The sequence below is a fragment of the Geotrypetes seraphini genome, chromosome 6, assembly GCF_902459505.1.
Source record: "Geotrypetes seraphini chromosome 6, aGeoSer1.1, whole genome shotgun sequence".
NCBI lineage: Eukaryota > Metazoa > Chordata > Amphibia > Gymnophiona > Dermophiidae > Geotrypetes > Geotrypetes seraphini.
In genome coordinates, this window is record NC_047089.1 from 127,455,948 (window position 1) to 127,468,725 (window position 12,778).

At 40.1% G+C, this 12,778-nt stretch overlaps 1 protein-coding gene across 4 annotated transcripts in view; it reads right to left on the minus strand.

The window, feature by feature from the left end:
- The window catches only part of CLYBL (citramalyl-CoA lyase), a 623,747-nt gene that overhangs the window by 195,676 nt on the left and 415,293 nt on the right, over positions 1-12,778 (minus strand). The window lies entirely within an intron of this gene.

The window sequence follows — 12,778 nt, forward strand, 5'->3', positions numbered from 1 at the left end:
ATAGTGTAGCCTATAGAGGCTCTGTTAGGGTTTTATACAAAGTGTTTTAGTCTAGGTTAGTATTTTAGGTTGAAGTTGAGGAAAGTCTCTGTTTAGTGTTTAATTCTCTCACACCCACCCCAGCTCCCACCCATCCCAAGGCTGATATTTTGATTTATAGGCTCTTCAGTAAATCAGGAAGAGGACATTACTTTGGTAGGATTTTATTTTTCTGCTTTTCTCTTTTTTTCTTTCACCAGATATAAGCACATCTGAGACCATAGTATGACTGAGAAACATTGCGTTGCCAAACCTGTTGCCCAGGTTACAGCTTCTGTCTGTGTAAACAAAAATGTTACCAAAGCAGAGGGGGTGGTTCCATGTACAAGTGTCTTCAGCTTGAATTCCTCATGAAGGAAGTGAAGGAACTGAGAGAGGTGGTGGCAAGGCTGAGAAAGACTCATTCTCATGAGAAATACTAATGCTTGAAGTATGGGAAACAAGATTCTGAATCTAGAAACTGTGATGGGAGAAGATGAGTTGGATATATTTGTGATCCCTGAGACAAAGTTCACAGAGAACCATGACTGGGATGTAGTCATACCGGACTATAATCTGTTCAGGAAAGACAGGGTAGGAAGAAAAGGAGGAGGAGTAGCATTATATGTTAAAGATTATATTAAAGCTACTAAATTGCAGGATCTGCAGGGCAAGGAAGAGGCACTGTGGATCAATTTGGAAAGAGGGAATGGTGAATATATTTACATTGGTGTGATATGCAAGCCTCCTTCATAGACAGTAGACATTCAGAATATATCTAAAAAGGGGAAAGTTTACTAATAGGTGATTCTAACATGCCGGATGTTGATTGTGGTATCCCTATTGTGGGGTCTTCTAGAAGTAGGGAGATCCTGAATTCTCTACAAGGAGAACTGTTCCAGCAGTTGGTAATGGAACCCACACTGGATGGGGGTCATACTGGACTTAGTGCTTACAAACAGGGAAAGTATTTCTGATGTTACAGTGGGTGATCATCTGGCATCCAGTGATCACTGCATGGTGTAGTTTAATATTAAGATGGGTATATAGAGGGCTCATTCAAAAGCAAAGGTTCTAGACTTTTAAAAAAACTAACTTTGTTTGGATGGGGGATTACATCAAGGAATTGTCTGGATGGGAATGTCTGGAAGGAGTAGAAATGCAATGGGCAAAACTGAAAGGAGTTATTGAAAGAGCAACAAATCTTTTTGTGAGGCAAATAAGTAAAAGTAAGAGGAAAAGAAGGCCACTTTGGTTCTCAAAAGTAGTAGGTAAGGAATAAGAAGTTAGCTTTCATAAATTACAAAAGATCACAGAAAGAGGAAGACAGGCAAAATTATCTGGAAAAGTTAAGAGAGGCTGGTCGAGAAGTCAGGAAAGGAAAGATACAAATTTTGTTCAAATTTCAGCATCAAAACCTTGCTGATCTCCCTACTTTCAAAAATTCAACAATTACAATTACAAAATAAATATGTTATTTTGCTTCAGTTTGATCTGTCTGCAGCAACTGATGTAGTGCATCATGACATTCTGCTTTTCTTACTCTCAGACATTGGTCTCAATCAAGCAGTCCTCAACTGGTTTTCCTAATTCTTATCATCTCATTCCTATTCAGTTAACATTAAAGGTAACATCTCAAATTCTTGGCGGCCCCCTTGCGGGGTCCCTCAGGGTTCTTCACTTTCCCTAGTCTTGTTCAATCTCTACATGACTACATTGAACCTTTACATGCTGTCAGTTTGGGAAACACTGTTCACCTATGTGGACGATATCTTTATATTGATTGTGATTGATTCAGATCTTACCAGTCTAGCCTTTAAAATAAATCACTGTATCTCCAAACTCCAATCTGGGCTATGTCTGTCCAGATGAAGCTAAATGCTGCAAAAACAAAACTTTTATGGCTAGGCCCAAAATTGGACTGACTTTCTCCAACTTTAACTTTGGATTCTGGGGTCTCCCTGCAGATTGAGTTCTCTTCCAAGATACTGGGAGTTCTCATAGACTCTTCTTTTACTTTTAAGGATCAAATAAACTCTCTTGTCAAGAAGTACTGTTTTAGCCTTTGAATACTGAGGAAGGTCAGAGCTCTTTTTCAACACTTTTCTGTCCTGGTCCAATCTATCATGTTATCCCAGTTAGATTACTGTAATGCTATCTATTTTGGCATAACAAAGACCTGCCTTCAAAGACTCCAACTGATATAAAATACCGCTGCGAAATTAATCTTTGGAAAAAGTAAATTTGACCATTTGCCTCCTCTGCTTCTAAATCTTCACTGGCTTCCGGTCCATCGCAGAATTCACTTTAAATGTGCATGTATTACTTTTAAAATTCTATATGGTATCTTCATCCCTATTGTCCCTTTATTATGGAATGATTATAGATTCTCCTATACAAGAGGCACCCAACAATTCAATCTCGCCCTTCAGTGAAAGGAACCAAAGGAATCAAGATTTTCAGTCAATCCTTGGTCTTCAAATTATCTCAACTAAGGAATGAACTTTCTCTTATCTTAAGGGGTCCTGGCCCTTTTCAACTTTTTCGCTAATCTTTAAAAACTATTTTATTTGCTAAACACTTTGGAAATCAGACACGTTAATATTTTTTACTGTGATGGTGAAAGCTAGAAGGATGCTAGGATGCTAGGAAGAGGTATGACCAGTAGAAAAAAGGAGATTTTGATGCCTCTGTATAAGATTCTGGTGAGACCTTATTTCGAATATTGTTTACAGTTCTGGAGACCACATCCCATGGTACTAAAAGAACTCACAAATAATAGCTAGACCGCTAAGAACCCTTGAGGACTTTGAGGCCAATAAAGTCCTTGCTAAATTACTAAAAAAAGAGAAGGAATTGGCCCACAATCAAAATTTATTTCAAGAGAAAAAGATTGAGAGGGGCAGTTTCAATAATAGTAAAACTCAATTTTAATAGGTTTTTGAAACAAACCTCTAACCTAAATGTTATTACTCCAATGGACATCAGTATGAGCCATTTAAAAGGCGCCCAATATATATTAGAGGCTCAGGCAGTGACTTTACGATGACTGGCATCACCTAGACAAAGTCTAGATAAAAGTTACTGCCTCATACATCATGTTGTCCATGGTATAGGAGAAAAACCTCAACTGTGTAAAAGTGAGTCAACAAACAGTCCCTTTCAACCATTTGCCCCTGGGATGCAGCGCATAAACTCCCAAGGCTTATTAAATAAAGTGTCAATGGCAAAAAGTGCCTGTGCTAGAATAAAGTGTCCATGGCATAAAAAAGTGCCTGTGCTACATTAAAATTTATCAACAGTAAATACACATAAGTGATACAACCAAAAAAAGGAAAAAATAAATAAAAACGCCCAAAAGAAAAAAGAGAAAATGATTTAAAAATGAGTCCAAGTATTCAAAGTCAAATGTGTTAAAGGACTAGGAGTTCATAGAATAAAGTTGGAAAAGAACTTGAAACCAATCAGTTCGGTCCTGAGAAAACACCTATTCGAGTTCCAATTCAAGTTCTTCAAGAACCAAAAATTCATTAACTACGTTCTTATAATACACAAGTTCTATGATCGTTGGAGGGATTTTACATAACCCCCGTTTCCACCTAATTGCACACTAGCCCCAAGTTTCAAAGAAATGACGAATACTTAGCTTAATAATAAGTAGCGAGTGTTGCTGATGTAAATCTCCACTCCTGGGAGTTTATGCGCTGCATCCCAGGGGCAAATGGTTGAAAGGGACTGTTTGACTCACTTTTACACAGTTGAGGTTTTTCTCCTATACCATGGACAACATGATGTATAAGGCAGTAACTTTTATCTAGACTTTGTCTAGGTGATGCCAGTCATCGTAAAGTCACTGCCTGAGCCTCTAATATATATTGGGCGCCTTTTAAATGGCTCATACTGATGTCCATTGGAGTAATAACGTTTAGGTTAGAGGTTTGTTTCAAAAACCTATTAAAATTGAGTTTTACTATTATTGAAACTGCCCCTCTCAATCTTTTTCTCTTGAAATAAATTTTGATTATGGGCCAATTCCTTCTCCTTTTTTACTAAAAGAACTCAAACATGAATTTGCTGACCTGCTGTTAGTGATCTGTAACCTGTCGCTAAAATTGTCTGTAGTACCTGAAGATTGGAGGTTGGCCAATGTTATGCCGATTTTTAAAAAGGGCACCAGGGAAGATCCGGGAAATTACAGACCGGTAAGCCTCACTTCAATGCCAGGCAAAATGGTAGAAACAATTATAAAAAATAAATTGTGGAGCACATGGACAAACATGATTTAATGAGACGGAGTCAGCATGGGTTCAGCCGAGGGAGATCTTGCCTCACAAATTTGCTTCACTTCTTTGAAGGTGTAAATAAACATGTGGATAAAAGTGAGCGAGTTGATATAGTGTATCTAGATTTTCAGAAAGCTTTTGATAAAGTTCCTCATGACAGGCTCCTGAGAAAATTAAAATGGCATGGAATAGGTGGCAAAGTTCAGTTGTGGATAAGGAATTGGTTATTGGATAGAAAACAGAGGGTAGGGTTAAATGGTCATTTTTCTCAATGGAGGAGAGTAAACAATGGAATGCCTCAAGGGTCTGTACTGGGACCCGTGCTATTTAACTTATTTATAAATGATCTGGAAATTGGAATGATGAGTGAGGTGATTAAATTAGCAGATGACATTAAACTGTTTAAAGTTGTTAAAACACATGCAGATTGTGAAAAATTGCAGGTGGACCTTAGGAAATTGGAAGACTGGGCATCCAAATGGCAGATGAAATTTAATGTGGACAAATGCAAAATGATGTACATTGGGACGAATAATCTGAATCACAGTTACCAGATAAGAACATAAGAACATAAGCAGTGCCTCCGCTGGGTCAGACCAGAGGTCCATCGTGCCCAGCAGTCCGCACACGCGGTGGCCCATCAGGTCCAGGACCTGAACTGTAATCCTCTATCTATACCCCTCTATCCCCTTTTCCAACAGGAAATTGTCCAATCCTTTCTTGAACCCCAGTACCGTACTCTGCCCTATTACGTCCTCTGGAAGCGCATTCCAGGTGTCCACCACACGTTGGGTAAAGAAGAACTTCCTAGCATTCGTTCTGAATCTGTCCCCTTTCAACTTTTCCGAGTGCCCTCTTCTTCTTTTATTATTCGAAAGTTTGAAGAATCTGTCCCTCTCCACTCTCTCTATGCCCTTCATGATCTTGTAAGTCTCTATCATATCCCCTCTAAGTCTCCTCTTCTCCAGGGAAGAGAGTCCCAGTTTTTCTAATCTCTCAGCGTATGAAAGGTTTTCTATCCCTTTTATTAGACGTGTCGCTCTTCTCTGAACCCTCTCGAGTAACGCCATATCTTTCTTAAGGTACGGCGACCAATATTGGACGCAGTACTCCAGATGAGGACGCACCATCGCCCGATACAACGGCAGGATAACTTCTTTTGTTCTGGTTGTAATACCCTTCTTGATTATGCCTAGCATTCTATTCGCCTTCTTAGCGGCCGCTGCGCACTGTGCCGTCGGCTTCAGTGTCATGTCCACCATTACCCCCAAGTCCCTTTCTTGGGTACTCTCCTTCAATAATATCCCTCCCATCGTATAGCTGCACCTTGGGTTTCTGCTACCCACATGTAGTACTTTACATTTCTCAACGTTGAACTTCATCTGCCATCTCGTCGCCCATTCCCCTAGTTTGTTCAAGTCTCTTTGCAATTCTTCGCAGTCCTCTTTAGTCCGAGCTCCACTAAATAGTTTTGTGTCGTCCTCAAATTTAATTATCTCACACTTCGTCCCTGTTTCTAGATCATTTATGAATATATTAAATAGCAACGGCCCAAGCACCGAGCCCTGCGGGACACCACTCGTGACCCTCCTCCAGTCCGAGTAGTGGCCCTTCACTCCCACCCTCTGTTTTCTACCCGCTAACCAGTTTCTGATCCATCTATGTACATCTCCTTCCACCCCATGGTTCTTCAGTTTTCGAAGTAGGCGTTCGTGGGGTACTTTGTCAAAGGCTTTTTGGAAGTCTAGATATATGATGTCTATGGGGTCACCTCTGTCCATCTGTTTGTTAATTCCTTCGAAGAAGTGCAATAAGTTAGTTAGGCACGATCTCCCCTTGCTGAAACCATGTTGACTGGTTGTCAGAAGTTTGTTTCTTTCAAAATGTTCATCAATGTTGTCTTTTATAAGTGCTTCCACCATTTTACCTGGAACTGAGGTCAGACTCACCGGTCTGTAGTTGCCCGGGTCACCTCTTGATCCCTTTTTAAAGATGGGCGTAACATTGGCTATCTTCCAGTCCTCTGGGATCACGCCTGTTTTCAGGGATAGATTGCAAATTTGCTGCAGTAGTTCCGCTATCTCCTCCTTTAGTTCCTTCAGAACCCTTGGATGGATTCCGTCCGGACCCGGGGATTTGTCAGTTTTTAGTTTTTCTAGCTGCCTGCGTACGTCTTCCAGGCTCACTTCCATGGATGTTAATTTTTCTGCTTGATCTCCCTTGAAGATTTGCTCAGGTTCCGGTATGTTGGATGTGTCTTCATTTGTAAACACAGACGAAAAGAACATGTTAAGTCTTTCTACTACTTCTTTCTCTTCCTTCACCACTCCCTTCCTGTCTCCATCGTCCAGCGGTCCCACCTCTTCCCTGGCTGGCTGCTTCCCTCTAACATATCTAAAGAAAGGTTTGAAATTTCGAGCTTCCCTGGCTAGCCTCTCTTCATACTCTCTTTTGGCTTTTCGAACCACACGGTGACATTCTTTTTGATACTTCCTGTGCTCTTTCCAGTTGTCCTCAGTTTTGTCCTTTTTCCATTTCCTGAATGAATATTTCTTATTGCCTATCGCTTCCTTCACTATTTTAGTTATCCATGCCGGGTCTTTTGTATGACTCTTTTTGCACCCCTTTCTGAATCTGGGGATATACAGATTTTGCGCCTCGCTCACTGTGTCCTTGAAAAAAGACCAGGCATGTTCTACCGTTTGCCATTTCTTGGAAGTGTTCCTAAGTTTCTTCCTTACCATTATCCTCATTGCTTCATAGTTTCCTTTCTTGAAGTTGAAAGTTTTCACAATGGTTCTATTTCCTTTCGGTATTCCTACTTCGACCTTGAACTTGATCATATTATGATCGCTGTTTCCCAACGGTCCTACTATTTCCACTAGAGTCCACATTGGGGATTAGCGCCCAAGAAAAGGATCTGGGTATCATTGTAGACAATACGATGAAACCTTCCGCCCAATGTGTGACAGCAGCCAAAAAAGCAAACTGGATGCTAGGAATTATTTAAAAAAGGATGGTTAACAAGACTGGAAGGTGGCGAATGTTACGCCGATCTTTCAAGAAAGGTTCGAGGGGAGATCCAGGAAGCTACAGACTGGTGAGTCTAACCTCGGTACCAGGTAAGATGGTAGAGGTGTTGATAAAGGGCCACATCATTGATCACCTTGACGGACATGGGCTGATGAGGACCAGCCAGCATGGTTTTAGCAAAGGCAGATCATGTTTGACGAACTAGCTGCACTTCTTTGAAGGAGTAAACAGGCAGATAGTCAAAGTCGACCCGGTTGACATTGTATATCTGGATTTTCAGAAGGTGTTTGACAAGGTTCCGCATGAACGACTACTTCAGAAAATTGCGAGCCATGGAATCGAGGGTGAAATACTCACGTGGATTAAAAACTGGCTGGAGCATAGGAAACAGAGAGTGGGGGTAAATGGACAATGCTCGGACTGGAAGAGCGTCACCAGTGGGATGCCGCAGGGCTCGGTGCTTGGACCCGTGCTCTTCAACATCTTTATAAATGATCTAGACATTGGTATGATGAGTGAAGTAATTAAATTTGCAGACGATCCGAAGTTATTCAGAGTAGTTAAGACGCTGGGGGATTACGAAGATCTGCAACATGACATAATCAGGCTCAAGGAATGGGCATCTACATGGCAGATGAGGTTCAACGTGGAAAAGTGTAAATTGATGCATGTAGGTAACAAAAATCTCATGCGCTCTCACCTGGAGTACTGCATCCAGCACTGGTCGCCGTACATGAAGAAGGACACAGTACTACTTGAAAGGGTCCAGAGAAGAGTGACTAATATGGTTAAGGGACTGGAACAAAAGATTAGAGGGACTGGGCCTCTTCTCCCTCGAACAGAGGAGATTGCGAGGGAACATGATCGAAACATTCAAGGTAGTGAAGGGAATAGACCTAGTAGATAAGGACAGGTAGTTCACCCTCTCCAAGGTAGGGAGAACGAGAGGGCACTCTCTAAAATTGAAAGGGGATAGTTTCCATACAAACCTAAGGAAGTTCTTTTTCACCCAGAGAGTAGTAGAAAACTGGAACGCTCTTCCGGAGTCTGTCTTAGGGGAAAACACCCTCCAGGGATTCAAGACAAAGTTAGACAAGTTTATGCTGACTCGGAACGTACGCAGGTAGGGCTAGTCTCAGTTGGGGCGCTGGTCTTTGACCAGAGGGCCACCGTGTGAGCGGACTGCTGGGCACAATGGACCACCGGTCTGACCCAGCAGCGGCAATTCTTATGTTCTTATGTTCAATTCCGGTCTCCTTATCTCAAGAAAGATATAGTGGAGCTAGAAAAGGTTCAAAGAAGAGCGACCAAGATGATAAAGGGGATGGAATTCCTCTCGTATGAGGAAAGACTAAAACGGTTAGGGCTCTTCAGCTTGGAAAAGAGACAGCTGAGTAGAGATATGATTGAAGTCTACAAAATCCTGAGTGGAGTAGAATGGGTACAAATGGATCCATTTTTCACTCCGTCAAAAATTACAATGACTAGGGGACTCTCGATGAAGTTACAGGGAAATACTTTTAAAACCAATAGGAGGAAAAAAATTTTCACTCAGAGAATAGTTAAGCTCTGGAACGCGTTACCAGAGGATATGGTAAGAGTGGATAGCATAGCTGGTTTTAAGGAAGGTTTAGACAAGTTCCTGGAGTAAAAGTCCATAATCTGTTATTGAGAAAGACATGGGGGAAGCCACTACTTGCCCTTTATCGGTAGCATGGAATATTGCTACTCCATAGGTTTTGGCCAGGTACTAGTGACCTGGATTGGCCTCTGTGAGAACGGGCTACAGGGCTTGATGGGCCATTGGTCTGACCCAGTAAGGCTATTTTTATGTTCTTAACATTTTATTATGACATACAGTATGCAATATGAACAACATGGTATAAGTACAAACCCTTTAACTGTTAACATCCTTTAAAGTAGTCTCCAGGTTGTCTGCAGTTCGCTGCCATCGATGGGGAAGATGGTGAATACCATCAGCTGCATTTGATTCGCTAATGTGTGCCACCTCTTACCGAAATGCAGTTTAAATGTTCTGTTTGTTAGCAAATCATTTCCCATGCAGTTACATTACATTATCATTTCTATACCACATTACCTTCTAGTTCTATGCAGTTCACAACTCAAAGAAGCTGGAACATTCTTAGGAAGTACAATGCAACAATTGTTCGGTACAGATCGTTTATAAGAATTTGTCGAATAAGTTCATTTTCAAGAGCTTTCTGAAATGTGTATAGGATGCTGCACTAACTATTAACTGACTTAGGCCCAGATTCTCAAAACTTTAACGTCATCGCTCAACTGTTTTCCAGCGGTTTAGCCTGTACACAGTTTAGCGACGGATTATCAAAAGGGATTATCTCCGGCTTTAGTGAGGATTCTAGAAGTCTCTGACACTGACATGCAAATGGGCTCTTCAACATTGAAATGAGCCCTCTGGTTGATTCTTTAAAAATGCTGAGACATTTTTAAAAAGCTGCGTTGGTTCTTGGCGACTAATAAAAGCGACTGGTCCAGGGGTGCCAGTCAGGGTCAGATTGCTAGAAACCCCTGTGTTGTGATGCAGTGGGAGAGATGCCCAGTTATTTTTAATAATGGGTATGATTATGTTATGGGAAATTTCCTGTCTCAAACAAAGTGCCCAGCCAGTCATACAGATCTCTTTGAAAATCTAAGGATGGATTTTTTAAAATTGAGGGTGGACAAGAGTCCAGAATGCAATAAAAATTAACATATTTTGAATATAGTTGACTAAATTGTCCCCAATCAGGGCTTCTAAATGAATTGCATGTTAAGTCAGCACAATAAGAATGATCTGAGGTAGCCGTGATTTCTATATTGGAGTCTCGAGAATTTGTACAGGAATCAGTTCAAAGTCGCATGGACTGAGATTAGGAGAATAGGGAGGATGTTAACAGTTAAACAGTTTGTACATGTACTTTGATGTTCATGTTGTACACTGTATGCCATAATAAAATGATGATTTCTAATGTCATTTTTTAAACTACTTTGAATGTGTACCCACAAAAAGACAATATACAAGCCCCTTTCCGCTTGTACCCACCATGTGGCATGCTTTACTCCTCTCTATTAAAACAGAAATTTCATATAAAATGTTCAAGGGTTGTCTTAAAGCATAGTTTTACTCTCAGGCTTTCCCGTAGTTTTATTTCCTTATTCATAGACTGCAGCTAATTCCGTTATATTCATTATATTCATCCCTGTTTTACCTATGTCCTGCCCTTTCATTTTGAAATTGTAATGCCCCCTTTTTTAATCTTTTATCATTATAAGTCTCATCCTTGTAATGTAAACCGTTTTGATTCTTTTTCAAATTGCGGTATATCAAAAATAAAGTTCAAAGTTGATGTATTATATTATTCTGCTTTGGGTTGCAAACTTTGTCTAAGTATAAATAGCTAAACTTAAACTTTATTTGTCCATGTTACAGAAGTGTATCCCAGTCCTAATTTCATCTTTGGATGCCAACAAAGCTTTCGACAGAATTAGTTAGCCATACTTGTCTTACACACGGAGGTTTGGACTGCAACCAGACTTCATTAGAATGGTACATTTTTTCTATGTGTGCCCTTGGGCTCAGGTGTTAGTTAATGGTTAACTCTCAGATCAATTTCCAATTTAGAGAGGTACCAAATACAGGATGCCAGCTATCACACTGCTGTTCAACCTGGCAATTCAGCCTTTGGCTCAGGACATCTGGAAGTCCAGAACCATTTATGGCTTTTGCTTCACTGAGACTTTGCATGTGACACCTTGTCCCTTGATCTAATTGAGCTATTGCAACATTTTTATTGTGGCATTTTGAATTATATCATTACTTGTGACAAATTCAAAATATTCCCAACTGGTCCATATTTAAAGTTCCAGCTTGCCTATCCTAATTTAAATTGGTTGCACTTAATATTTTATACATTGGCATTAGCCTAGTGTCCTTTTGTGACATATTTTCTGTAGAACATTTCCCTAGTCATTTGTAAAATAAACAAATAGCAAGAATATAAGAACATAAGATATGTCATGCTGGCTCGGATCAAACTTCCATCAAGCCAAGCATCTTTCTCCTAACAGTGGCTAACAGATCACTAGGAAGTACCTAGCAGATTCCATAGAGTAGATTCATTCCTTGCAGCTCATTCCTAGGGATGACTGGTAGCTTGCCCAAGTCTATTTGCTAATAATTGAGTTTTCTTCTAGAAATTCACCCAATCCCCTTTTAAACCCAGATATACCAGATGCCTTGACAACACCTTATGGTAACAAAATTCTCAGCATGATTGATGATTAACGGCCTAATTCTACATATGGCACTAAATATTGTGTGCAGAAATTTGGGCATGTGCCTAATTTCTGCATGCAATTTAACTGAATAATAAGCCAATTAGCATTGATAAGTGAGCACTAATAATCAATTATCGATGCTAATTGGTATTGATAAAAATTTACATGCATATTTTTAGGCACCAGGATCCATGTGTAAATTTTATATGTGGATCTAAAAAGGGTGTGCAGCTATGGAAGGGACATGGGTGGATTGGGGGCATCCCTGGAACTTACATGTAGTTTTACAGAATAAGGGATGTCCATGCATCATTTAAGGGCAAGAATTTACACAATGTTTTACTAGGTTTAACTCCTTATACCTAAAATTAGGAATGGATACCAGTACCAAATGCTATAATGGTGCAATCATGCTTAGCATGAAATTTTATTGGTGCCATATATACTCGTAGAATTTTGGCTTATATGAAAATATACTTTCTCTAATTTGTTTTTAATCTGTTAGCTGCTAGTTTCATACAGTACTATTGGGTCCTAGCTTGACTGATCACCACAGTGAGGCTTATTGTGACTTGGTATGGTCAGAGAAGCTGCTATGGAACTTTGCAGTCAGCTTTTGGCCATGGAAAGGAGTTTTTGTGATGCTCTGGTCTCTTTGACAGAGGGATGAAGTTTAGCGATCAGATATATAGAGAAGCTGTGATGTATATTTCATTTTCTGTATTTTATACTATATATATATTATACTAACTTGTCTGTTTTTCTGTTGCATTTTATGATTTGTATTCTTTACTCACTACCTCAGTGAGACTATGGCTAGATCAAGCCTTTTGGGGGTTTGAGTTTATTTATTTACATATTTATACATACCCAAGCTTGATATGCCACTATCTACTAATACTACTACTACTATAATGAAGGGGGGGAGGAAGCCGACAGTCACCCAGGAGCAGATGGTTCAGTGTGGAGTATCCTTGAAGGATACAGTTGAATCAGAACATTTAGGGAGTCCCAATAGAAAGGATTCAAAAATGGTGAAAGAAAGCCATTTCAAATGTGGAAAATGTACTCTGTGCCCTTTAATTTTGGACATCCAGGATTTTGTGCAGACTTGCAGGTTAAAGGGTTCTACTTCTTGTGTAACT